The sequence below is a fragment of the Adiantum capillus-veneris genome, chromosome 24, assembly GCF_014529385.1.
Source record: "Adiantum capillus-veneris isolate H3 chromosome 24, ASM1452938v2, whole genome shotgun sequence".
Classification (NCBI taxonomy): domain Eukaryota; kingdom Viridiplantae; phylum Streptophyta; class Polypodiopsida; order Polypodiales; family Pteridaceae; genus Adiantum; species Adiantum capillus-veneris.
This window is the reverse complement of record NC_140954.1, coordinates 35,303,912-35,329,233: the sequence shown is the minus strand read 5'-3', so window position 1 is coordinate 35,329,233 and position 25,322 is coordinate 35,303,912. Positions and strand designations below refer to the sequence as shown.

At 45.3% G+C, this 25,322-nt stretch overlaps 1 protein-coding gene across 1 annotated transcript in view; it reads right to left on the bottom strand.

Annotated features, from left to right (window-relative positions):
- The window catches only part of LOC147426195 (methyltransferase), a 69,191-nt gene that overhangs the window by 27,909 nt on the left and 15,960 nt on the right, over positions 1 to 25,322 (bottom strand). The window lies entirely within an intron of this gene.

The window sequence follows — 25,322 nt, the reverse complement described above, 5'->3', positions numbered from 1 at the left end:
TGGGAACGTGCTTCTTGGCTGAATTTTTCTTGCCTGATCCTGCCTTGACGTCAGTGTTAAATTCACAATCTTCTCCCTTGAGCAAACCATTGCCAGTGTTTGCTACCTCGATGAGCTGCGTCAAAGTAGTGACTTTTGTCTTCGTACAGTACTTTCTCAATCCTTTAGGTAGGCCACAACAGTATTTTTCAATCTGTTATGTCAATGGCACAAACCTATAGGAAGTTACTAGAAGTAGAGCTTTCCAAAACTTCCGATTGTAATCATCCAGATTTTTGCAAGTGGCAGCATTAAGCTGGTGCCATTCTGTCATGACATCTACTTCAAAGTCATCAGATAACCATGCTGCTGCAAAAATCTGCTTGAAGTAAATCCATGTGGACGGAGCTTGCCCTTGAAGCAACAAAGTTGTCCACCATTGTCCCGCATTCCCTATCAAGAAAGTGGCTGCCTTGCGGACCTTGGAAGCCTCTGTAAAGTTTCCCCCTGCATAGGCCTTGTCAAACTGCTGGAGGAATGAGAGAGCCTTCTTCCTATCATCAAACCCTGTAAAGGTCGTGAATGACACACCTTTGCCACCTTCTTTGTACGGAGTTGGCCTCTCCAGCGGCGTTAAATTGTCATATGGAAGTGACTGAAACATGGGAACACTATTAGGGTTCACCTGCGTTCCTTGGCCGCTATTAACTTGACCTGGAAATGCCATATTTGGCTGCTGATTTGTAATTCCAGCCATACCAAAATTTGCCTGTGGCATCCCAAATTGGCCCCGAGTGCTCTGAAACCCTGGTAGCATGCCCGTGACACCATACATGGGGTTAGGCATCATCGTTTGAGCACCCCCGAACACTGTTCCTGGCATATAAAACTGATTTCCAGGTGTATGACCAGCCATGCTCTAGAATACCGATCCACCTCCAAAATAGCCAGGGTGTACTGAAGGTGGTGGGAAGACCTGTTGCCTAGCCTGTAGGTTGCTTCCTTGCCCATTAGAACCAGCTATAGGCTACTGAAAGGTGGCGGGCTGAACTGGTACAGCTTGAAAGATTGGCATCTCAGCCACCTGTTCTTGCACCTTAGGCACAGGTTGTGGAGACTGCATGTTCTCCGTCAAGTGTACAGGTGTTTCCATTGACTGTGCAGTATGAATCACCTGTGCTCGAGCCTTAACAGGCTTTTGAATATGATCCAGTGACCCAACTTGCTGAGACGGAACAGGAGGTTGCAGAAAGGCTAAAAATCTCGGGTTCTGCATTACTTGTGTGAACATAGCCACAGCAGTAGCCAACTGGGTCCTGAATATATCATCATCCGTCTGTGGTGGTCTTGAGGACTCACCCACTTCATGTGTCTGTTGACCCTGTGAAGAGGAAACCTCTTCAGTCACATCATCTGGTCTGTCAGCCATAATTGCAATTCCCTGTGTCTGGTCTATGATCCCCTGTGTCTTCAAGCCCAACCTGACCAAGGCTCACTTCTATGGGAAAAAGTGATTTAATCCCGTCGATGGAACCATGAAACCGGCCTATTGAATCCAAAAAGGGCGGTAGACTTTACTTCAAGCCTTGATTTAGCTTTCACCCATTTAATTTGTCGTCCACTTTACCTGTACTTTCAAGACACAACAAAGGGGAGAGGGATACAGGCTGCTAGATTGCACCTGTATGAGTAGACCGACACCAGATTGGCCCCTAACTTAGGCGCCCCTTTCGGTATTTCTTTATTGTTCAACAGAGGGAATAAACGCTGTGGTTCCCTACAAGCTGCCCCGCACAAACTCGGCTGAATTTCCACTGTTCCGGCCTGATTTCGACAGCATAACTGTACTAGGACACTTCACAGTCGGTATTCCCACGCATTGACTGACTTTCCCGACGCATACGGGCACTTTGCAAAACCTGGCGAGAATCTGCAGCACGCTGAATTCTCTGTTTTCAGCCCCGAAAATGCGCCAGATCACCTGTACAACGGTGCCCTCGCGTCCCCGAACCTCCTGGGGGTATTAGGGTCCGTTTAGGGCCAAAACCCTAAACCTGCAAAAATACACAGCAAGCTGTAATTTACTGTTTCGGGCTCCGTTACAAGGCTTTTTATTCACAGCTTTTGGGGCTCTGCTTTTGGCATCCCTTGTAATCTCTTCATAAGTGTGGACAGGCCTCCCACTTCTCAGAGCATCTGGACGTAGAGTCTGAGAGTGAGAGCCTCCCACTCCCTTGTACTTTAAGTTGCGGATTAATACATAAAGAAATACCGAAAGGGACACCAGTCTTTGGGGCCAACATCTCTAGGCACAGAACTCCGTTGGGCCAGTGTCGAATATATTGAACTGTGAACTGTTTTAAAGTGAATTCTTGTGGTGTCGCCGTAGAATCTTGACTTGGAGTGTCCAAGTTTGTTACATCCTTGGTACTGCTTGCAACCTGGCGTAAGAAGGCCTTTCTCTTACCCAAGCTCAACTCCTTCATGCGGGTGCACCCCTTGGCGGCCTTGCGCTCACACCAAGGTTGCTTTGTCTCACCTACGTTGATCGGCTTTCCGCAATGTGCAAGGTCCGCTCACAATGAGTGGAAAAGAGGAACGAGGGGAGGTTGGACAAGCACTTCTTTTCTCCGTTACCTGCCACTCTTCAAAAGCACAGATTAGAGGATCAACACGCGCAAGTGATCTTGGGTTACGCGCAATCTCAAACAAGCAAATTAAAAAAATTTCTATGGTTCTACATGGCTTAATGGCCCCTCAGACATAGCAATGAAGACGGGACCACACCCGATGCGCGATGGACTAAGGGTGGGAGTGGCTATTATCTATAGATAGCAGGTATTAGTCCAAGGCAAGGACATGAAACTTCTTTCATTCTTCTTCGTTCTTTAGGTTCTTTCCTTGAGTGATAATACCAAACACTACCAAAGAGCTATGATACCAATGTGATGTGCAACGAAAGGTTCCTTTTATTTCATGATAGATGTGCAATAGACTAGAGAGAGAAGAGAGAAATACTATGAGGTCAGGTTCTATGAGTGATAGAGAGAGAAAGAAGACTTTAAGTTTTAACACCATATGGGTCCCAAACCCCCTCCAAGGGGCCCCTCTCTATTGCTAGAGAGGTATTTGCTTTAGATTGCACAAATGTTGATACAATGGATCTAGATGCTGAGATGTTGATGGGATCTTGACGTAGATGCTTAGATCTGAGAGGCTAAGTGTCACGTGACACACTCAATCCTATGTATTCGTGGACAAGCTATAGCACGACAAGGATTCAGTCAGTCCAGTCAGTCTAGATTTAGGAGTGTTCTGGCACTTTTGTGAGTCTGTTCGCAGACCGTGCATGCCCAGGCACTTAGAGTAGATGCATATCCTCCGGTTGCACACAGCATGATCATAAGCATTTCCATCAGAATCCTTCAAGGGAGTTTTCCAGTGCACTTAACCTATTTTTCCTATTTTTGACATTATTCACTTATTTATTAAGTGACTTTTGTTGGGAACTGAGTAGGGCAAATTGGGTAAGATAATATATAAGCAAACCTAGGCTAGCAATATTAGGTAGAAGAGCAAGGAGAACACAGGCCAAGGGCAGCAGGTTCCCCCTCTCTCTCTCAAGCAAGACTCCCCCTTCTTGGTGGCGATTTCCCCTAGCAAGACCTGCGACCTACACCCCATTCCCCCTAGTGTTTTCAGCCATTAGCCTCATCGCCATAGCCTCAGCAAATCAGCGTTTTAAGCTTCAGCAGAATAGAGTTTTTAGATCCAGCAAAGAGCAGCATGGACCAGCGTTTTTGACAAGCACAGCAGGGTTTTTGGCAACAGCAATCAGCATTTTTGGGGCTGCCTCTACAGCGGTTTGAAGCACCAGAAACTCAGCCAAAATCTGCGTTTTTCCCACAGCTTGATCAGCATTTTTCTTGCAACCTAAACCAGCGTTTTGGAGAGCAGATCTCAGCCTAAAACCAGCGTTTTTGCATCATCAGATTTCAGCCCTTTTGGCGTTTTTGGACAATATAACAAACACTCAGTTTTCAGCCATCGAGTCGGTCTCGTCATCCACGTCGTCGACATCGACATAGCCCCTAGACTTGCATCAGTTCTCATTCATCCACTTTTGTACCAGATTGTGCAATCAATAGTAGACCACTCTCGCCAACGAGAGTGGGGCCTTCGGAGGAGGGTTTTACGTCTCTGGTGTCGTATTCTCTTCTCTCTCTCTCTCTCTCTCAGTCTCATACACCTTCACGCACAGTGTCCATTCACTTTTGTTGTGTCCATTGTACTCTCTCATTAAGAACGGAAGGCTCTCCCTTCCATAAGAAAAAGGAACCTTGAGTACAGTTCGCAGCACTCATCTTGAGCAAAGTTCATCATTCACTTCGCTCCACCTTACATTGGTATTAGAGCTTTGGCAGTGTTCTGTATCACTCAAGGAAAGAACCACAGAATTTTTTTTGCTTGTTGAGGTCGCATGAACCCAAGTTCACTTGGGCGTGTCGATTCCTAATTGTGTTTTTGAAGAGTGACAAGAAACCCAAGAAAGAAGGGCTTGTCCAGCCTCCCCTTATGCCTCTTTTCACTCATTGAGAGCGGACCGTGCACTTAGCTGCTGGCCAATCGACGTGAGGTGGGAAAAAGCAACCTTGGTGTGAGCGCAAGGCCGCCAAGGGGTGCGCCCGCGGAAAAGAGCAGAACTCGGGTGAAGAGAAGATCCTTCTCTAACACAGATTGCAAGCGAAAGAAGAACCTCAAGACCCCCAAGAACCCAAGACCCACAAGAACCCAAGTTCCTCGTGAACTTAAGAACCAAAGATCACAGTGCATGGTCATCACCCAAAGCGGAATGGATACTTCGCATGGAGGTGATGGGGCATGAAAGTAGTGAAGAAGAATTTCCTCACCGTGGAGGTTTTCTTGACCCTCCCCCTACGCCGTCTACGCCCGGGATTGCACCAAATCCTATGGAGGCCTTGGTCAAATCAATGATGGACACGATGGTACGACAAGAAGCGACTCACATTGCCTTGGAACACGAGCGCGATGAACGAAAAGAAAGAAAAGCACGACGGAAGGAGGAAGCCGAAGCAAGACGAGCGGCCTTGGAGGCCGATCGGGAGGTTCAACGGGACCTCCGCACTCAAGAATTGTTTCGACAGGTTGTTGCCTCGAAGTCCGAACCAGCCAAAGATGTTGGTAGTTTTTCAAGTGGCGCAAGCCGAGATGCGGACTCCAACAACCCAGTCACAGAGAAGTTGACTTTCAGTAAGTATGATGCTAAGATGGATGCTACGGTTATTCATTCTTGGTTGCATCAATTTAATGCTTATTTTGCGACAACTAAGAAGACAGGAAATAGCAAGGTTTTGACGACAGCTATGTATCTTGCCGGTGATGCCATCAATTGGTACCATGCATGGCAAGAGGCACATTTAGCCGCGCACCTAGAGAAAGCCAACGAATTTACGTCGCTTTCCTTCAATTGGGCTGATTTTCAAGACAAGCTCAAGGCGCGGTTTATGCCACCTCGCACGATTGAAGGATGATTGGCGCGCTCTCAAGCAAAATGGTATGCCAGTTATTTCTTTCTCTAATCGTGTTTTGCAGCTCAACACTCAATTACACAAATCACATGCGGAGCACAAGGAGGCATTCCTTTATGGATTGGACGAGTATATCAAGTTTGATGTGGAGGTGCTTGATCCAATCGATCTCAACAAGGCGGTAGCGATTGCTCTCGCACAAGAGATGAAGCACAACAAGGGAATGATGAGCGCGCGGTGGTGTGTGCAAGTGAAAGAGCATGCGAGGAAGTGCAGTGCGTGTGCAGAGACGGGAGGCAAAGGCCAACAGGAGAGGAAGCGCTAGTAGAAGAGAGAGGGCTCACGTTTTTGGGGAAAACTCAATAAGTGAATTTTGGGTTTTTCCACTTTTATTATAAGTGACCTTTAAAAAATGTGTCCAGGTTCAATATGAACCTGGACACAGTATAAAAATGTACAAAAATATTTAGGCCTTTAACCCAACAACCTTCCACTTAAAGGCATAAATGGCGCCTTTAAGCTACGTGACTCCCACCATCTCTATGCATAGATGATGTTGTGCTTTGGGTAAGCACTTAGTGAGAGCATCGGCTGGATTTTGTGATGTATGGACCTTAACCAATGTAATAAGGCCATCCTCAAGCACTTCTCGTATGAAGTGATACCGCACATCAATATGCTTTGTGCGTGCATGAAAAATGGCGTTCTTTGCCAGACATATAGCACTCTGGCTATCACAACCAAGCATAGGTGCCTTGGCAGGCAAGCCAAACTCACTGCATAGGCGTGCTAACCAAATAGCTTCTTTGGAAGCTTCAGTGGCTGAAATGAAGCTTCAGTGGCTGAAATATAGAGCCTAAAAGAGAAAAACAAGCAATCTAGAACACCATGAAACAGCCACCTCCCGCAAGAGTAAATACATAGCCACTTGTGGATTTCCGTGTACCACATCAAGTCAAAGTCACAAAATCCTTTCAATTCCATTGGTCCTTTAATACAGCAGAGGCATTTGTTTTTAGTCCCTTTCAAGTACCTCATAATGGACTTCACTGCATCCCGATGCAACCTGCCTGGATTAGCCATAAACCGGCTCACAACTCCCACTGCATGGGCTATGTCAGGCCTAGTAGCAACCATAGCATACATAAGTGAACCACAAGCTGAAGCATAAGGCACACTTTGCATGTCATTGGCTTCTTCCTTTGACTTGGGACAATCCTTGGAGATTTTGACATATGGCTGTAATGGCACACCAAGAGGCTTTGCTTCCGGCATGTTAAATCTATCCAGCACCTTTTCAATGTACTTTTCTTGCGACAAATACAATAGGCGCTTGTCTCTTTGCCGTGTAACACGCACTCCAAGTATATGTTCAGCTACCCCAAGGTCTTTCATTGAAAACGCAGATTTCAACTGCCCTTTAAGAGCATCAACAGTGCTTCTTTTCTTTGCAGCTATCAACATATCGTCTACATAGAGCACAAGAATGATAGGCCTGCCATCCTCATCACGTTTGGTATACAAACAATGGTCTGCATGACTTCTTTTGTAACCATGTTTAAGCATGAAGCGATCAAACTTCTTGTACCACTGTCTACATGATTGTTTCAGCCCATACAAGCTTCTATTGAGCATACATACCAAATGCAGAGTTACCGGGGAACGCCCCCTAGCCCCCGTTCCTGCGTTCTGGGGGGCAGTTCCCTTCCCGAACGTTCCGAGACGCCTCGGAACGTTTGACGTTCCGGGTGCCCAGTGCAAACCGGAATGGCCATTCCGGAACATTCCGGAATGCCCCTGGAACGGCCAACGGCTACAAACAAATTTGGCAAAAATTAAAAAAATTGAAGTAAATGTTTGGGCTTTGTTTTGAAGTGTGCAAGGCCTCAACGACTCATAAAATGCACCCCCCTCCCCCTTTCTCTCCACAAGCTAATCCTCAAGGCTCAAGCTCTCCCTCTCACACTCTCAAGATCTCTCCCTCTCAAGACTCACTCTCTCAAGGCTCAAGGCTTCACGCCTTCAAGCTCTCTTCCTCTCCCTCCCACTCTCTCAAATCTCTCCCTCTCACTCTCACTCTCTCTCTCTCACTCTCTCTCTCTCTCTCTCTCTCTCTCACATCATCATCTAGTCATAGCAAGGTTGAATGGTCTTCAAAACGAGTTTTTTGTGAGAATTAGAGTCAAAGCACTCTAATACTCCTTGTATTTAAACACAAGGAGCTAAAAATGCACTATTTGGGTGTTTTTAACTTTTTTATACCTCCCGTTCCGCGCCGTTCCTGTTCCGGACCCCTAGCCGTTCCCCCGTTCCGCAGGGATCCCATCGCCGTTCCCATTCCGCGTTCCGAGTAACAAAACCCTCGGGTTGCTTCATGTAAAGCTCTTCTTCCACATCACCATGCAAGAAAGCGGTATGTACATCCATTTGGTCCATTTCCAAATCAAGAGCAGCCACAATGGCAAACAATACACGCAAAGTGGTCATCTTCACGACAGGAGAGAACACTTCCTGAAAGTCTATGCCCTTGGTTTGAACATATCCCTTTGCCACAAGCCTTGCCTTATACTTGGGTTTTGGATCAACAGCTTTGATTTTATACACCCATTTGTTAGGAATAGCCTTCCTTCCTTTGGGCAATTCAACCAAATCCCAAGTATGATTAGCATGCAAAGCTTTAATCTCTTCCTGCATAGCAAGCTCCCACTTGTCGCTGTGCTCACATGTCTTTGCCTCTTTATACGTAAGAGGCTCTCCCTCATCTGTCAACATAATGTAATGCAAAGAGGGGTCATATCGACTCACAGGCCGTCTTTGACGAGTAGAGTGCCTCACCCAATGATCCACATTATCCGGCAATGGGTTTACATCAGGTGGCACTACAAAATCATCAACAATGGGCTGCTGTACATCATTTTCAGCACCATTTTCAGCATTGTTTCTTGGCTGCAAATGCCCTTCAGGAGCCTCAATTTGCTGTCCAACATCATCTAGCTCAAACACCACTGGATCATCTACATTTTCAGCCATTTGTGGTGCATCCTGAGGGTCAAAAATAGGCCTAACAGGTGGCTGGTCATGCTGAAATTTCACCCTTTTATGGTCATGCTTTGAGCCACAATTGTTTTGAAGCAGCCTTGCCTCATTAAAAACAACATCCCGGCTGCGTACAACCCTTTTGAGCTGAGGTAACCAAATCCTGTAGCCCATTTCGCCTTCTTCACCATATCCCATGAAGAGGCCTTTAATGGACTTCGCATCGAGTTTACTCCTCAACTCAAGTCTAACATGCACAAAAGCTTCGCAATCAAAAATGCGTAAGTGATCATATGAAGCAGGCTTGCCAGACCAAACCTCTTCAGGGATGTCACCTTTCAAAGACATGTAAGGGGATCGATTGCATATATGCACTGCATTTTTCAAAGCTTCTCCCCAAAATCCATGAGAGAGATTAGCTGTGGACAACATGCATCTCACCCTCTCACAAAGTGTCCTATTGAATCTTTTAGCCACACCATTAGAAGAGAGGTTGTATGGCACAGTAAGCTCCCTCTTAATGCCCAAATTTTCACAAAACTTGTTAAATTCAGCACTTGTGTACTCCCCCCCATTGTCTGTACGCAAGCATTTTAGCTTTCTACCTGTTTGAGTGGTCACAAATGCATGAAATCTCTTAAACGCAGCAAAGGCTTCATCCTTAGACTTAAGCAAATAAACCCAAATTTTCCTAGAATGATCATCAACAAAGGAGACAAAATAACATGCACCACCCATAGACTTAGTAGGCATGCTACATACATCATAATGTACAAGATCAAGCACACAAGATTTACGAGAGACACCAGAGTAATAAGAACGCTTTACTTACTTGTCATATTGACATTCATTACAAAAATCAAGCTTTGTGCTTTTAGCATCAAGCTTGTTCAAAGTACAAAGCTTAGAAAGACCCTTTTGGCTCATATGGCCAAGCCTCTTATGCCACAACTCCATGTGAGAGTTAATTTCAACCAATGCAATAAACTTGCCCAACACGGCCTTTCCATGCATGCAGTAAAGTGTCCCTTTCTTTGTGCCCTTTACAATCGGCCTTGAGCCTTTAGTCATTTTCCATGACCCTCTCTCAAACAAGATGTTGTGACCATGCATATCCATCTGACCAACAGAAAGCAGACTCTTCTTGATTCCCGGCACATATCTAACATCATGCAAGACAAGCTCATTTGTGCCATCTATGGAGAGATGCACAGTGCCAATACCCTCAATGGAACATGCATGATTGTTTCCAAGGTATACATGGCCACGCTTACCTACATCAAAAGTAGAGAAACACTCCTTGATAGGAGTCACATGAAATGAAGCACCGGAATCAACAATCCAAGTCTGGGACAATGCGTCATTGACAGTCAACAAAACATCAATAAGATCACTCTTGGTGATCTGCATGTCCTGAGAATGAACATTAAGAGAGGCATCATAGTCATAAGCATCATCATCTGACAAAGAGAGGCATCATAGTCATAAGCATCATCATCTGACAAAGTGACACACAAGATGTCCTCTACATCTGACAGCTCCTCAATCACGACACTAGAAGCCACATTGGCCTTCTCTTTGTCCTTTGAGCTATCATGTGCATCTGACTTGACTTCCTTCTTCTCTTTCTTTTTGTCTCCGCCATTCTTTTTCCGTTCTAACTCAGCTTTATTGACCTTTCCTGCCACATTGATAGCAAGTCACATCCCCCTTGCCTTTGCTTGCATTTCCCCTTTCTTTACTCTTACTCTTACTCCTTTGTGCATAAGCATTCTTCTTTTCTGTCCTGCCTCTAACCATGTTGACAGAGCTGCCTCCCTCTCCACTTGCTTTCCTCCTAATTTCTTCATTCAAGATAGAACCCCTAACACCATCAAAAGTCAAATTGGGGTTATTGGACAACGAAACCACCAAAGTTTCCCATGACTCAGGTAAGGTCATAAGTAAGAAGACAGCTTTTAGCTTATCATCAGAAGGGGGCAAGCCAGAATCCTGTAACTGCGACAAAGTACCTGCGAACAATGACAAGGACTCTGCCGCGCTCTTGGACTCATTTAGTTGCATGCCAACAAGTTTTCGCATCAAGTGCACCTGGTTCACACGCGTTGTATTTTCATACATTCCCTTTAACTTCTCCCACACATCAAAAGCAGTCGTGAGACCTTTCACATCAATGACGGTCTCATCTGTCATGGCCATTTTAATATATGCAACGGCTTTCCTATTCATGCCAACCCATGCTTCATCTGTCATATTCTGTGGCTTCACCTATTCAAGTGCCCCTTCGCAATCTTTAAGAAATAGAATTCCTTGAATCCTGTCTTTCCAACGATCAAAACCTGTGCCATCGAACCTCCTAATCTCCAAGAGGTTCTTCACATCCGAAGAAGATGAGGCCATAGTTGCACGAAATAAGAGGAATAATACGCTGAATTTTTGGGCAAAATGCACAAAAATCGAAGCATAGCCTCACAGAGATGTGCACTACAGCTCCAAATGGTCACATGAGCAATTTGGGGCAAAATAGGTCGATTTGGACACAAAATTCAATTTCTGAAATTTATGCGCAGGAAATTTTAACGAGCGAATTTGTGCTCGAAAACAACAAATTTAGTTGTTTTTAGCCTCAGAAGACGTACATAAGGCTAATACACAGCCTTTAGAAGCATGTAAACGCAAAAGCCCCAATTTGTAGCATCAAAATTGCATGAAATTGAGCCACAAATGGTCATACATCGACAAAATTTGTCAAATGTGCGTAGATTGCATCAATTTGCACTTTCCCCAATGTAATCGCACTATAAAAACCCTTGCAAAAACCTGCGCAAATCTGAAATTTGCTTAAAACACCTGTTTTAGGGCTTGTTTTTCGGCAATTTCAGTGTTTTCGGGTACCGGGGACTTAGCAAAAGTATTTCCACACCTTAATACATCATTTGCAAAACCTGTATTTTGCTGTCATAACCTGTAATTTCCTGTTTTTGACCTAATTTCAACCTCTTTTGGGTCAATTTGGGTTGCCGGGAGGTCTCTAGTGTCCGGGGACGAGTCCTTTGGCGACGAAATTGCAAAATCTCGCGTGAAAGTTGACCTTCTTGGCTGAAATTCAGCGTTTGCAGGTTTAGGACAAACCCTAATCGAGGCTCTAATACAAGTTGATGAGCACGCGGTGGTGTGTGCAAGTGAAAGAGCACGCGAGGAAGTGCAGTGTGTGTGCGGAGAGGGGAGGCGAAGGCCAGCAGGAGAGGAAGTGCTAGCAGAAGAGAGAGGGCTCACGTTTTTTGGGAAAACTCAATAAGTGAGTTTTGGGTTTTTCCACTTCTATTATAAGTGACCTTTAAAAAATGTGTCCAGGTTCATATTAACCTGGACAAAGTATAAAAATATACAAAAAGAGGTTATTTAGGCCTTTAACCCAGCAGGGAAAGCCTAAGGAGAACAAGACTTCCACAAGTACCTGTCAGGCTTCGCAGAACCCTCAAAACGGTAAAAACAGTAAGACTGGTAAGAACGGTAACTCTTCTAACCAATCTTCCAATAGTCTCTCAGAAAAGAACTCTCAAAATGAATCTAAGGGTAAGGCTAATACAATTAATAAACCTAAGCTCACTCCATATGAAAAAGTAGCACAAGGAATTCTAGGAGAATACATCACATCGAAAGAGCAAAGCACTTATTCTAAGAAATGTCGTTGTTTTCATTGTCACATTAAGGGTCACATAAAAAGAACATATCCTAAGCTTGACTCTAATGCATCTAAAGAATCCACAGAACCCACTTCCTCTGTCAATGCAATCAATGACAACACGAGTGTGCCCCAAGTTTCTCCTGACCCTCCCATTGATGAGTCTCTCATTAAATGTTATGGTCATATGATGGGGCAACGTTTTGTCATATTGTTTGACCCAAGCAGTATGCATGATGTGATCAGTCCCTCTCTTGTTGAGAGAGCCCGCCTAGAGGTTAGTCAGAAATCTCCTCTCGAGGTCTCTGGCTTCGCTCTCGGTACGGACTCTCTCATCACGAAAGAGTGCCTTGATGTGTTGTTTACAGTTCAACAAGCTGCTTTCCGTAGAAAAATTTTTGTCTCTCCTCTCTCGGATGTGATATGATTTTGGGCATTCGATGGTTTCGTGAGCATAACCCTCTCATTGATTGGGCGGCAAATACGTTCACTTTCAATGCCAAAAGTGACTCTCCCATTGTCATTCGTGGAGAGCAAGTTGTTCATTCTCCCTCTCTCATTTCTAATGTGCAGGCGAAGATTGAACGGATTCAGGAGAAGGAGACTCTCTCGGTCTCGTCTTCTCCAAAGCATGATACACAGGATTTGCATGATGATAAGCATGATGATTTGAATGATAATGATGAGCATGATGATTTGGATGCCAATGACAAGCATGATGATTTGCATGATCAAGATGTGATTTCTCACAAGCATGATGATTTACAAGATAAAGATGATGTGATTGTTCACAAGGATGATGTGTTAGTTGATACTTTTTCTAGCGAAGCTAACCTCATTGCAGATTCGATCAATCACGAAGAACCGGTCTTGGCTCTCGAGTCGAGGTCCACAGAACCCCCACAGGAAGCTTCGATCAAACACGAGAAACCGATCTTGGCTCTCGAACCTAGGTCCCAAGAACCCTTACAGGAAGTACTATGTGTTCGAATGATTCGTCAGCACGCATTGTTCAAGTGTTTCATTCGTGATCGTTTCCTGTATTTTAGTTAGCGTCCTTATGTTATCCCTTTTCCTAGGCATGCCATATTGTACGTTGAGCACGTTTCACTCATGAATGAGCACGAATGTATGCGGATTGTTCATGAAATATGCGTTCAAGGCAGTCACATTTCATGTCTCTTCCTTGGCACGACACGGTTGTAGCAAGAGCACAAGAAAGTATGAGCACCAAGCGTGGGCATTTCCATTGTGTTTTGCCACAATTGATTGATTTAGCTCAGCAAGACAAGATTCGATCTCATTGTTTGCGTATGTGTGGTGAACGGTTTGGCACTCCGTCTATTGGTTCATCTACATTGCATGCACAGTCTGTAAGGAAGACGATATTTTTTCCACTCACCTTACATGGAATAGGTATGTTCATGTTTTTGTGTTGGAAGTGGTTTCAGGAATTTTCAGCCATGGAGATTCTTGAAGAAGGAAGAAGCATGCCTCTAGACGAAGTTGAAGCATTGAAGGAGCCTCAAAGGCTTTGTGTCCCTTTCGGCGCGGCCCAAAGAAGCAAGCGTTGCAGACCTTTATGAAGTTCAAGTATCGCATGACCACACATCAGAGTGGGCCGGCGAAGAGTCCTTTCCAGGATTCCAGACACTATTGGCGATCTCCCTCGACGCCATACAGTTCGGTACAAGTACCTCACTTTGAAAAGGAGGGGATGTCACGTGACACATCCAACCCTATGTGTCCGTGGACAAGCTACAGCACGACAAGGGTTCAGTCAGTCCAGTCAGTCCAGATTTAGGAGTGTTCTGCCACTTTTGTAAGTCTGTTCGCAGACCGTGCATGCTCAGGCAGATGCATATCCTCCGGTTGCACACAACATGATCATAAGCATTTCCATCAGAATCCATCAGACTCCTTCAAGGGAATTTTCCAGTGTATTTAACCTATTTTCCCTATTTTTGACATTTTTCACTTATTTATTAAGTGACTTTTGTTGGGAACTGAGTAGGGCAAATTGGGTAAGATAATATATAAGCAAACCTAGGCTAGCAATATTAGGTAGAAGAGCAAGGAGAACACAGGCCAAGGGCAGCAGGTTCCCCCTCTCTCTCTCAAGCAAGACTCCCCCTTCTTGGTGGCGATTTCCCCTAGCAAGACCTGCGACCTACACCCCATTCCCCCTAGTGTTTTCAGCCATTAGCCTCATCGCCATAGCCTCAGCAAATCAGCGTTTTAAGCTTCAGCAGAATAGAGTTTTTAGATCCAGCAAAGAGCAGCATGGACCAGCGTTTTTGACAAGCACAGCCAGCGTTTTTGGCAACAGCAATCAGCGTTTTTGGGGCTGCCTCTACAGCGGTTTGAAGCACCAGAAATTCAGCCAAAATCAGCGTTTTTCCCACAGCTTGATCAGCATTTTTCTTGCAACCTAAACCAGCGTTTTGGAGAGCAGATTTCAGCCCTTTTGGCGTTTTTGGACAGCAGAACAAGTACTCGGTTTTCAGCCATCGAGTCGGTCTCGTCATCCACGTCGTCGACATCGACATAGCCCCTAGACTTGCATCAGTTCTCATTCATCCACTTTTGTACTAGACTGTGCAATCAATAGTAGACCACTCTCGCCAACAAGAGTGGGGCCTTCGGAGGAGGGTTTTACGTCGTCTCTGGTGTCGTATTCTCTTCTCTCTCTATCTCTCAGTCTCATACACCTTCACGCACAGTGTCCATTCACTTTTGTTGTGTCCATTGCACTCTCTCATACACCTTTACGCACAGTGTCCATTCACTTTTGTTGTGTCCATTGCACTCTCTCATTAAGAACGGAAGGCTCTCCCTTCCATGAGAAAAAGGAACCTTGAGCACAGTTCGGAGCACTCATCTTGAGCAAAGTTCATCATTCACTCCGCTGCACCTTACACTAAGGGCTGAAAACTGAAAAAGCTAGTGATGCACAATTGGATCTGCAACTTTTGGTGAGGCTATGGGCTTAAATCTGATGCTGAATTGCTGATGTAAAAAACGCTGGGGGTTGATATCTGCTGCTGATGCTGGAAATGCTGTCGCCGGGACTGATCTGCGGTGGAATGCCGAGGAATGCAAAAACGCTGGGTTGATCTGTTGGTAAATGCTGAAAACGTTGGTGTATTTGGGGACTCGGGCTGAAAAAATGCTAGTGTTGGTACTTGATGGAAAAGACACCAGGCTGAGGCTAGGGGTGTTGTTGCCCCTGAGGGGTACTATATGACTTGATGCAATGGGTGACTCTTAGGGCCACTTATAAAGTGCCAGACGAGGTGGGTTGAGCATGCTCCAGAAGGAACCCCACGACTATAAATTATAATGCAAGTCATTTAGTAATAAGTTAGTAACTCATAATAAGAGGTGCTTCATATGCAGATTAACTACCTAAGCTTGGTACTTATGCTACTATATAAGAACACTCCCTAATGCCTAGACCTAGCAGACACTGGCAGTGCTCATGTGCAATCGAAGGGTATGCAACTACGTTAAAGTGTCTGGACATGCACATCTTGTGTATAGGCTCACAAGGGTGCCAGAACACTTCGTAGGACATTTCATAGGCTGTCCTAAACCTAGAGGTAGGAGTTGGCTTGTCACGTGCACATCTAACCCTATGTGCATGTGGACAAAGCTATAACTCCTACTTCTAAGGTTTAGGACAGCCTAGGAAGTGTTCTTGCATTATTGTGAGCCTGTATGCAAGATGTGCATGCCCATGCAGGTCGTAGTTTCATACCCTCTCTTGCATAGTACAACATTTCCTCATATAGGAATGTGAGCGTGTGAACCGCCTCTTAAGCATTATTTATAAGTGACTGTTTGGGGCTCAAAAAGTGACTGCTCGACCCAGCTTGGAAGTACTATATAAGTGACCCTTGGGGGGTCACTTCAAGGCAAGTAGGAACCCGAAGGAAGAGTACCCGCAGCACTAGTACCTCCAGCGTTTTACTTCACCAGAGCCAACATTTTTCAGCACTCCTCAGCATCTACAACGGTACCCATCAATATCTCAACAGTACCAAGCATCTGCATCAAGTTCCTCTCAACATCTGAGCATTTAGGACCATTGTGTCAGCATTTGTGCAAGAAATAAAGAAAGTACTTTCTCTAGCGACAGAGCAAGGGGCCCTTGAGGGTGGTTGGGACCCGACATGCCGTGTCGTCTCTCTTTTCTCTCTCTTTGTCTCTCTCTCTCTATTGTTCATTGTGTTCAATTCAGTTTCTCTTTTCAAGTGAAGTTAAGTAACCTTGTGTTTGTGCGAAGCACTAGATCCGAGCTAAATCCTTCAACACTTCCGCTACACCTGACATGGCTTGTCCACATGCACATGGGTTAGATGTGCACGTGACAAGTGGTGTCTATAATCACTCATTTGAAGAAAAGCGGAGGAAGCTGCAATCCAACATGGCCCAAGTGCCTAATCGACAAAAACTCAAAACTCTCACTGAGCAATCTGCACTCCAAAGGTCCTCCATAACACCGATAGACCGCACAGACAACCATCGGATGGTGTCCTATTGGTAAGTAATGTCCAACAAGATGATGGAGAGCCAAACAAAAGAGTGCCTCCTCAGAATCATCCTCCATGACAAGGAAAAGCAAGATGGAGGATTCTGCATTGTGGTCATCTTGTGAGAAGAAGGAAAGCCAAACATAGCCTCAAAGAAGAATGATGGCCAAACCAATCTGTCCGAGCCGTCCTGCTTGTTTCTCCTGGCTCTAATTCTCCGGTATCAACAAAGCACGATCCACGCCATTAATGCCACCAAACTGCAACTCGGTGTGGCTCTCAATTTGCATCAGCTAGGAGTGAGCCTCTACCCAAGTCGAGGGATAAATCTCCTGTGAGGTTACAAAGGGTGAGTGTAAACGACTCTGAAGGTGATAATCAAACTGGTGAGGAGGATAGAAGAGCAGTCCACAAGTCCAAAGCATTGAACTCACACTCTAGTCGCTGTAGAAAGGCAATTAACTTGTAATAGAACAAATAAAAGATCCTCTTCCTAAGTCGATGACACTGCTTCACTCTGTCTTGCCAAGGTCCAAGTGATACGTTTCCATCTACCCAAAGTGGTGTGTCCTCTCTGGGAGAATTGTGATCCTATTTGTAGATTCGGCCCTTTCTCGAATGTCCTCCTTTGATTAGTGCACAAATATGCCCAAAGCAATCCACAAGTCACAATCCCCTCCGGAGTACGCAACCGCCATAGATGATCAAGCCGAAGATGAAGCTACTATATGCTACAGCAATCATCAATAGACCACGTGGACCACCACCAGATGATATCCTATTAGAAGGTATCCTCCAATGAGTGCAAGCTGATAGGCTAATGTCCACCCAAAACGCAACTATGAGGGCCGAAAACATGGTTGTAATGCAAACTTCAGCATGCTCGTACGCTCCCGAAGGAGTCCGAGAAGGGTAGATCTCTATGTGTACAGCCGTCATAGGCTTGAACATACAAAAGAATCAGTAGCATAACACCTACAAAACATTGTCAACAGTTAAATCTCGCGGTCCCAGCACCATACGCTGAACCGGAGAAGAGTAGAGAATGGATACGGAAAAAACGGAATGAAGCCTTTATAGCGCTTCCCGCTTTGCTGCAAAAAACGCAGCAAACTCCAAAAAATGCAACAATATCCACAAAAACGTTGCAGAAGATCCAAAACGCTAAGAGATCTGGGGGTCTTTCTCACGACAGAATGGCTTCAAAAGGCCAGCACAAGGCACGGGGAATGAGATTGCTGGGATACTCTGCAAAAACACTGCCAGATCTCACAAATGATGGGAGAAACCTGTCAATGAAGATGCGTCCAATCCAGGATCCATAGAGCCTGATGCTCTGATACCATGTGAGAGTGTGCATGAAAGAAATGTTATATTAACGTCTTCAGAAGGCCAAAGTGACCTATGAGACCAAAAGTCACAATCTGTGTGTGTGTGTGTGTGTGTGTGTGTGTGTGTGTGTGTGTGTGTGTGTGTGAGAGAGAGAGAGAGAGGCTCTATCGCGGTATTCTCCTGCGAGCTGCTATACAACTTGCTTTGCCAACGCCTTTGGGTGTGTGTGAGTGTGTGTGGGACTACTCCTCTGCGCGCGAAACTGCTCCTCTGTCGCGAAGTTTTCCTGCACGCTGCGCGCAGCAGCAGCCCTCTGTCGTCTCGCCAGCGAAGGTGACTGTTGCCCCTGCGAGACAGCTCCTGCGCGTTTTTACCCAACGCGCCCTCCTGCTCATCGCTGCTGAGAAGTGCAGTATTGCCCACCACGTCTGTCAGTGACAGTGCAACAGGTTTTGCACGCCAATTGGTGGCCAGCCCTGTTCTGTCTAGTCTCGCTATGCAGGACTGGCAGGGCAGTTTGTATACAGGTTAGAGTCTGAGTCAAGCTCCAGTTCTTTGGGCAGAATTCAGCAGATGTATATTGCTGTGGGTTTTGGTTGCTGCTTTCTGTGAAGTATGTACAGAGCTGTGGTTCGTCTGTTATTTGCAAGGTTTTCTCACAGTAGATTGCAGAATTTTCTCGCCAGTCGGTTTTGTTTGAAGAAGGGGTTTCTTTTAATTTATGTTTGACTCATTGTGCGTCTTTAAGCGTCGGAAAGCGATGGAACCCACGTCAGAGGCAGCTTCTGAGATCAAGGCATGCTTGTATGAGGACTTTGAGGAGGCTCGACAAGCATGGAATGGTCAGGCACCTGCTCTTGAGGTGCGCATTCCGGTACAGGACCTCATGGACCCAGTTGCGCAGTACGCTATGAATGCAGTTATTCTGTTTTTCCTGGGGAAAATGCCTACTGCGCAAGATGTCGGCCAATGGGTCGATTTTCTCCTTAAGCGACAAGCTATCCGGGTGTCTACTTTGGGGCGCGTGGATTTTATGAAGTTTTGCTCGCAGATATGGAAGCTCGAAATCTTTTGCTTGAGATGTCTCCCCTCTTTTTTAATACGCAGATTTCTCCCATGGACACTCACTAAAAGACTACCAGAGTCTTATTCGTCACAAATACCCGGTGTGGGTGGAAATTGTTGATTTCCCCCGCACGTGGAGACATTTCCTGCCGTTGTTGGCTGCGCAGCTTGGAAAGGTTATCTGTCCTCCAAAATTGGATGCGAATACCAACAGGTTTTGTATTCTATGGGACACGGACAAGATTAGCCTTGATGGTATTATGGTTGACTCAGTGATCCATGGGTAGGCAAGCGCCCCTTTAAACTTAAATGGGGAAAATTTGCGAATTCATGTTTTCGATGCGGCAAATTTGGTCATATGCAATCCGAATGTCCAGAGCCGGTCTTGCAACCCCCTCCCTCTGCTGTTCCTTTGTCCACCTCTATCCCTACTGGAAAACCCACAAGTGAAGCCAAGCAAAGTGGAGTTTCTATTGCTAAAGTGGCTTCGAATGTGAACAAAGGGAAAGGCAAGGTACAGCAAGTTACTGATCCTGGGAATGGGACTGCTACTAAAGGCAAAAATGTTGGACCTGCTGATGTCAATACATGGGTGGTGCCGAAAAAAGCACTGAAGATTCACACGCCACTTTCTTCTCGTAATTACGTTCCTTCTGTTAATGCTAACAAGAATGCATCATTTAAGCAACTTCCATGCAATGACAATCGCACGCTGATTGATGCATGGGACAAAGCGATGCACTCTTACAAAGATGTACTCCTTGGTGAGGCTTCCACATCGCATGTGAACACTGTGGACACGTTTCCTGCCCTAACTCAGAGGAAGGGTCCTCGTACAGATGCAATGGATGGAGACGTGTCTATGGGCACCTCCACTTGATTTTGATACTGTTGCTTTTTGTACATATGTTTCCAATGCAAAGTCATATTAAATGCATCTCATACAATGTGCGTGGATTATGCAACCTTGACAAATGGCGGCTGACCTGGCACTATGTACATACATGTAGGGCAGACATAGTTGTATTGCAAGAGCACAATCAGCACGAGTTTGTTGGTCAATGTTCCTATTTTGCCGGATATTGGATTGCGTATGCTGGCTCGCAAGATTTCTCTAGTGTATTGATACTGATTCGACATGAGCTTCAACCTGTTCTGTTATACAATGATCCGCATGGTCAGTGGATGGTTGTACAGTGTTTGTTGAATGGTCGAGTTCATGAATTTGGAGGTACATATGCATATACGGCCTCTGGGCAAAGAGCTGCTTTGAGGCGAGAAATCTCGTCCCACCCATGGACATCGAATGCAATTCTGTGTGGAGATTTCAATAATACTCCTGATTTGCTTGACAGCACCACAGGAAATTCGCATATGCTGCTTGCGGAGAAACACGACTGGGATCTTTTTGTTGCCTCTGCTCAAATGATTGATATATGGCGTTCTTTGCATCCTGATGCATCTGGTTTTACCTTTCAGCATGCTTCTCATTCCTCTTCTAGAGCACGATTGGATCGTTAGTATTTGCTTAATGGGCAACGGTATGAAGAATTTGTATGTGACATGAGGATAGATTATGCTCTGCAGCTATCGGATCTTTATCCTCTTTTGCTGTCGTTGTATTTTGGACATTCTATTTGTGATCGGCCTCTTCACAGGAAACGTTTGTTGCATGTTAATAATGCCTATCTTACTCATGAAGCTTTTCATCACATGGTTGCTGATATTATTCCTCCGCTGTTGGCTCAAATGCATATTGATTTGGATGTTGCTGGGTATCGATTTTTCATGAGAGTACAAAGTGTGATTTCTGACTATGGTAGGCAACATATGCAGCGTATTTGGGAGAATCTTGGTGATGCAAAACAGGTTAGTCAACGATTACAACAGTTGCCTGATTTCCGCCCATTGTCTGACTCTGAAATGACGGAGTTATGTGAAGCTAAAGTGTGTATTTAGCAAAATGATAAGAGGAAGCTTGCTAAGTGGCAGACACGTGCACCTCAACAGGAGGTTGTGCTTCAAAGTAATTTTTTAAGCATTTGCATCATTCGAGAGTCTCACAGTCGATTAAACGGGTTATGCTTTCCTCGGGCGCTTGGACTTCTTCGAAGCGGGAACTTGCTGAGGTTATGGTTTCACATTACCGTAAGGTGTTTGCTGCTCCATCTCAGCCTTCTTCGGTAGCTTGTCGAGCGCGTGAATTGTTGCTTTCTTATGTTCGTCTCTTTGCAGGAGGCACAATGCCTTGAGGATCCTTTCTCTGCGCCGAGTTGCATGGTGCCTTGCTTGCATTGGGCCGGTGGAGATCTCCTGGTTGGGACGGACTTACTGTGGAATTTTTCCTCTCATTTTGGGATGCTCTTAAACAACCCTTGATCTTCATGATAAATGTGGCATGGGAAAAACAGGATCTACCAATTACATGGAAAGAGGGCTTACTTAAGTTGTTGCCCAAGCAAGCGCTTTGCGAGCAATTCTCTCATTGGCGGCCATAACTTTGATGTCGGTGATATACAAGATTTTGGTTAAAATGTTGGTTCACCGCATCAAGGACTATTTGTTTGCAGGCCTTCATCAAGCTCAGTATGGTTTCATTCCTCATCATCAAATCATGGACAATTTGGCCAATCTTATGATTGGAATGGAATATGCTAAGTATACACAACAAGATGTGCCGGTCATGCAAGTTGATATTGAAAAGGCCTTTGACACTGTGCATTGGGACTTCATTGCTGCCACAATGAGACGTCTAGGGTTTGGTCCTAAGTTGGCCAATGTGGTTTATTTCTTGTATGATTGTAGTACGTCTTCGGGAATCCTAGACGGGGAATTGACAGAATCGTGGCCGCTTGGTTGTTCGGTTAGGCAAGGTTGCCCTATTAGTGCTTTGTTGTATGCACATTGCAATTGCTTCTCATCCTTTGTTGATGTATCTTGATCACTTGACCTCTGCGCAGCGTCTTCATGGTTTGCAGCTACCATCGGGTCATACTTTTATTGGGCAGGCTTATGCAGATGACTCGCTATTTATGCCCCGCAATCAGCAAAACGATGTTCAAGAGATTATGAATGCTTTGGAATTGTTTGCGCTTGTGGCTGGTCTTAAAGTCAATTTCCGTAAATCAAAGCTTCTGCCGCTTCGTTCTTGTGATTGGCATGCTCTGTTGTGGCCAGGAGAGATTGTTCTTCCAAATGTAATCACTAGGCATTTGGGTTATCCAATTGGATGGAATGTTACTCACGCAGAAAGTGGATTGGGTTATGAATCGCTTGAATGTTAAATTGCATTACTAGAAGCTTTCTACCTGGCCGCTACATGTTCGCCTACGAATTGTTCAAAGTATCCTCATGGCATATGTTCAGTTCTTTTTGCCATTGTTGCATTGGCCCCATCATTGTCTTGACTCTCTCATGTCGGCCATTTTGTCTCATTTGTGGCGAACGCGTGCTCACAAAAAAGGTTTGTGCTTGATATCGATGGCAAAACTTTGTACACCAAAGCGCTTTGGTGGTTTGAATATTTTGGACCTGCGTAGGCATGTCATTGCTAGGAAGGCTATGTTTTTGCCTACAATTGTGCAACAATCTCAGCCTTGGACTCTTATGTTTGCACACTTGAGTCAGCATGTGGTTACATCCTCATTTGGTCACTGGCAATCATCCATGTGGGAGGCAATATTTGGTAAGATGGATGGTCATATTCCTGGATGCCCACTTTCTTCCACCTTGCTTTCTGCATGGAAACAGGTTACAATTCATCTCTCATGGAATACTCGGAGGGAAGGAAACTCACTTCATGCGGAGAGCCTTCATTGGAGTCGGGCTTTTTCTCTTACTTTGGTCGACCGCTCGCCTCACCAGGCGTATTTCCTCTCCTGCCGTGGCATGCAAGTGGTTGAGGATGTAGTGGATGCAGCTGGTTTTACTTTCGAGTTTTCATTTGCCGCTCGCTGCTTTGGATTGGGCATACACTATCGCCAGTTTTGGAGAGAATTACAGCAAATGTTGACAGGTTTCTTGCCCGTTTCACCTTTGGCTGATGGTGATCGCATGTCTGACTGGAAGCTTGGGGAAATGCCATTTCAAGATATTTCTGTTGGCCGAGCATATGCTCTTCTTCTGCCTCGTCCATGGATTGCTGGTCATTGCAACGCTATTTGGCACATGCATGAATCAGATATTTGGTGGTGCAGGATTATATCTGCAATATGGGAAAGCCGTTTGCTGTTGAAAGAGCGTTTGTTTCTTTGGCGGTGTTTACTTGGTGTGCTCCCAGTGGGTACCTTTCTTAGGATGCACCATATCCGCCCTTCATCATGTGTCTGTTGCTTATCTGCCGAGGAGGATGTTTGTCACCTCTTGTGGGATTGCTGTGTCACTCGAGAATTCCTTCGTCGGGTATCTGTGTGTATGCGGCTACGTTTTCCCACGACGGTCTTCCATAAGCGGTTTTGGGTTTTTGGTATCTTCTCGCCAGCGTTGCAGTGCTTTGCAACCTTCTTCATGTGGGTCAGGTTTTGGGCATACTGGAGCCTGTGGCAACAACGTAATGGCTATATGTTCCATAGCATTCATACGGATCCCCTACCTTTCTTCAAGATTTCCCTTCGGTAGTCTTTGTGGTTTGCCTTGGAAGTTGGTGATATCACAGCACAGATACATCAGCTTTCTTATGAATGCTTTTAGATATTTTGTACAGCCGAACACTGTTGTGTTCCTTTCCTTGTACATCTTCTCGGTGGGTTTTCCTCTCTTTGAGGTTTCCCACAGATAGTTAAATCAAATTGATTTACAAAAAAAAGTGTGTGTGTGTGTGTGTGTGTGTGTGTGTGTGTGTGTGTGTGTGTGTGTGTGAGAGAGAGAGAGAGAGAGAGAGGGGGGGAAAAATGCCTGAGGTATGAGGAGGGCTGATCAACCCCCCATTACCACCATCACCCACAGAGAACCGATAGGAGACCGATACAAAATGATAGGAGAGCTCCTGGCCTACCACGTGCCCCTGCCTATATAGGGGTCAGAGGTGTGAATAAGGAAAATCACCCAACAAACCAAACAAAATAAATAGGGGCATCCAGAAAATGAATATAATGGGCGGTTGGCCCAAACGTAGGCAGTTGGAGAAAGATGCAGCTTAAATGCCATGCAATGGGTAGCCAAGTCGGGAGACACACTAGCCATGCAAGTATGCCCTAGATCATGGTGAAAAACGTTACAACAGGAGTGTTGAATACTCATAATGCTGAGGAGGTACAGAATAGATATAAAATCGATGACGAAGATGATGGAACATAAGCAAGTGGCATCGCCAAGAAATCCACCAAGGGAAGTCAAGAGGAGGAAACATCAAAAGCACTAAAATGGAGCTGCGAAGGAGGTCTCGGCCACTGTAGAAGGCAGTCCACTTGCTGAAGTTGGCTCCAAGGAGACCATGGAAGCGCGATTAGTAGGCTAGAAAGAGTAGAGTTCAACCCACACGAACTCTCAACACCCTACCATACACCCCAAAAAAAAAAAAAAAAAGCAAAAACCAAAAACAACAAAAGCGAAGAGAAAATGAAAAATAGACTTGAAATCAAACGGAAACCAAAGCAAGCCTAACAAGAAAAGATTCATACACGCCCAAAAGCAAGCCTTGAAAGTACGACTCAAAAGAAAATAGTGCACGCATAATCCAAGTTCCACTCACCCACGACACGCACCGCACCACCCACCACACACACCCCAAAACAAGGACATATGCGCAAAAAGCAAACAAGAGAAAAACATCAAAACAAAATGAAAAACTGAGGCCGCAAGCAATGGCAAATACATCTGGCGAGGGAGGCACACACAAGCAATGGCAAGAAAGCTGACCGGATGCTGCTAGCGAGGATCTGCTAAAAAGCCATGTCCGGACGCACGGTCCCCTAGCAGAATATGCAGCAGACAAGCTCAACCACCTCGGAAAGTGGCTAAACGGAGGCAGCAACCAGGCGACGCATAAGGTGTTAAGCAAAAGCTACAGCCACAAGTAAAGCATCACATATTGTCAGACAGGGCAAGTTGATGGTGAGGACCTTATGTCTTTGTCTTTATAGAGGTCCCTGACATTGTATCGTTGCCAGGTGAACAAGCCAAGTTGAAACTTGACATGCTTGC